This window comes from Lolium rigidum, chromosome 4 (genome assembly GCF_022539505.1).
Source record: "Lolium rigidum isolate FL_2022 chromosome 4, APGP_CSIRO_Lrig_0.1, whole genome shotgun sequence".
NCBI classification, from domain to species: domain Eukaryota; kingdom Viridiplantae; phylum Streptophyta; class Magnoliopsida; order Poales; family Poaceae; genus Lolium; species Lolium rigidum.
In genome coordinates, this window is record NC_061511.1 from 80,136,454 (window position 1) to 80,139,416 (window position 2,963).

A 2,963-nucleotide genomic window follows, 5' to 3' on the forward strand; every position below is an offset into this window, starting at 1 on the left:
TCTGAAAAACTACCACAGTCGACGATTGAGGCCAAGATCCTTTCAAGTAGGGGACTTAGTTCTACGGCTCAATCAAAAAAGCCATGAAAAACTCGAGTCTCCGTGGCTTGGCCCCTTACATCGTCACAGAAGTAATCGAAGGAGGAGCGTACAGGATAAAGGACAAGAAGACAGGGGTTCCCGAACAAAATCCCTGGAACGTGGCACAGCTAAGGCGTTTTTACGCTTGACGTCAAAATATAGTCCTCCTTGTAAAAATACAATGTACTGAAACGCCCGCGAGTTTTCAGACGCACTCTTTTCCTTTCAGGGCACCGAGTGGGGCTGAAAGGTTTTTAATGAGGCGGGCTCGCGGTGCTGCAATATAATAAAGATAGTGGAGATATACATCTTTTTCTTCGACAGGCTCGGGGGCTTGTGCCCAGAAGTTACAATATATATATACATTACCGACGAACACAACTTGCAAAAAAATATTTCGCCTTGGTGCAAAGCACCTCGCAAAATAAATGAAGATACAAAATAGTGATCAATAAAAAAGGCCCGGGGGCTAATACCCGCAAATATAGTATACTCAGTAAAATTTATCTGCCTTGGTTTAACCTCGCAAAAACAATAAAGAAATTAGCCACCGAAACACTCGGGGGTTAGAAGAAAGAAAAAAATATATATATCTGACTTACAATATACATACAGCAAGTTATAGTTCTCTTTTGACAACATAGGCTATATAAATTCAGTTGTGACCCAACAGGTCGTCAATATTTACTCTATCTTCTTCGGCAGAGGCACCCAGAAAATCGGCATAATGGCCATCTGCAAAAAAGTCGGCATCCATCCGAAGAAGGTCATCAATTATCTCTTCAGCTACTGGGGTAACCACTGCATTGATTTTATCGACACCTCTTCGCCGTTGCCTCAGCTTAGCATGAACAGTTTCCACCACCTTTGTCATATCAAGTTTGGGGTGGTAGATCTGAAGCATAATAAGGGTAACCCTAGCGCCAGCTACCAGTTGAGCTCTTACAAAACCATGGATTTTTTGCGAGTCCTTAAATTTCTCCATCAGCTCAGGAAGAGACTTCGGTTGAACATTCTGAGGAAACATAGCATTGAAAATCATGGATAAAGTTTTGCAACAAAACTCAAGGAACTCCCGAACTTGGCATGAGCGGTCTTGGAATCTGACGATTTGTCGGGTTCGTTCCGGGGTAGCCCAAAAAAGAGAGCCATGGTCAAGGGCCAGATTTAAAAGGTAATTTGACCTTGTATCCACCCGTTGATCTTCGGCAGCGGCGTCTAGAAAGGGACCTGTTTGGTGACAGCATAAGAATCACAAAGGAGAAAACAAGGAAAAAAACCGAGGAAGTTTAGTCTTAAGAAGTATACCTGCCATTTCCAAACTTGCTTCAGTCATCAGTTCGAGCATAAAATTCTCTCGGGAGGTAGCCTGCGCAGCTTCAGCTACAGCGGTTTCTTTGGCAGCTATAGCTTCCTGAGCTTGCTGTAGCGCAACCTTTTCTTTCTCCGATGATTTTCGAGACTGCTCCATTATTATAAGTGCCTGCTTCTTCATAGACTGAAGCTGTTGGCGGAGTTCTTTCAAGTCTTGTGCTGAACCCTTACTCGAGGAATCTTCAATAAATACATCATCGACAGGCGTTTTCCTCGAGTAGGATGAAGCAGGAAAAGCATCGGCAGGTCGAGGAGTTGAAGTGTAGTTGTCAAATACCAACTGGAAATAAAAGTTTCGACATCAATCATCAAGCAAAATAGATTTCCATTGATTTTCAAAGTATTTACATGGCTATTACAAAAGGAGGGTCCCTAATGAACTACTGAGGCAGTTGTCGCCAAAGGTACTATAGCGACAGCATCAAAAGAGACAAAGCAAAAGAGAAGACAAGGTGGTCTACTTGACCTCCGGCTTCGATGAACTAGGAGCGGGAGTTGGCTTGCATCCTAGGTAGGCGAGGATTTTCTTTGAATTTGGCTTGGTAGCCTTAATCAACGACTGCCACCTCTTCGTTTCCATCTCCTTTGTGTTGCCAACTCTCGCCCTGTCGACATCTTGTTGGCTGTCAGCGACCAAGGCGATAGTGCCTTCAACGCCAACTTTCAAACCTTCTTGGCGAAGTTTGAGCCCAAGATCTTCTTGAGAATTGAAGCATTTGGCGAGAGCAGCAAAAGGCGTGGGTTCTTCCTTCTTCGGGAAGAAGTAAGGAAAAAGCCGCGACAGACCTGATCTGGCATCGGCAAGACCTTCACGCGCCTCATCCCCGTGGATCTCAAGGAGGTAAAGAGCGTCGAGAAGGCGATCACCTTCAGGATTCTCCAGATCATAATCTTGCTGCATTTTCCCTAAGTGAGTCAAAAGAAGCTTGTCAGAGAAAAGCGATCCAAGAAGAATTTGATGATCTGAAGAAATAGAAGAGATATGAGTACTTACTCACAAAACGTCGACTCTGCGATTCCACGCGAGTGAGGATTTCTTTTTCTCGAGCAGGCTGCTGGGCTATATTATCGCTCAAAGAAGTTTCCGCGTCATGAAGTCTTTTTCGAAGATCTTCGACAGCGGCAACATCTGCTTCAGCTTTCTTGCGAGCTTCTTCGCTTTGCTCTAACTTGTTAGCAAGAGCGTCAGCGCGTTTGTTAGCTTCCGCAAGAGTCTCTGGCAAAATAAACGACAGTAAAATATCACGACAAAAAGAATGAAGGAGTATGTTCAGCAGAAGAGGTAGGAAAAATAGTACCTTCAAGCTTGGAGGCATAATCACGATACCCGATCAATTGGGTACCGAGGCGAACAAATTCCTTCATCAAAGGCTGAAGAGAAGACCATCAAAAAGAGGAATCAATATAGTAAGCAAAAGCTCGACAATACCAAGCAAAAACCAGAGGGGAGTCCAAAGCAATGAAATGTTCAGAGTATAAAAAAAAGAGAAGAAGAGATAACTTACATC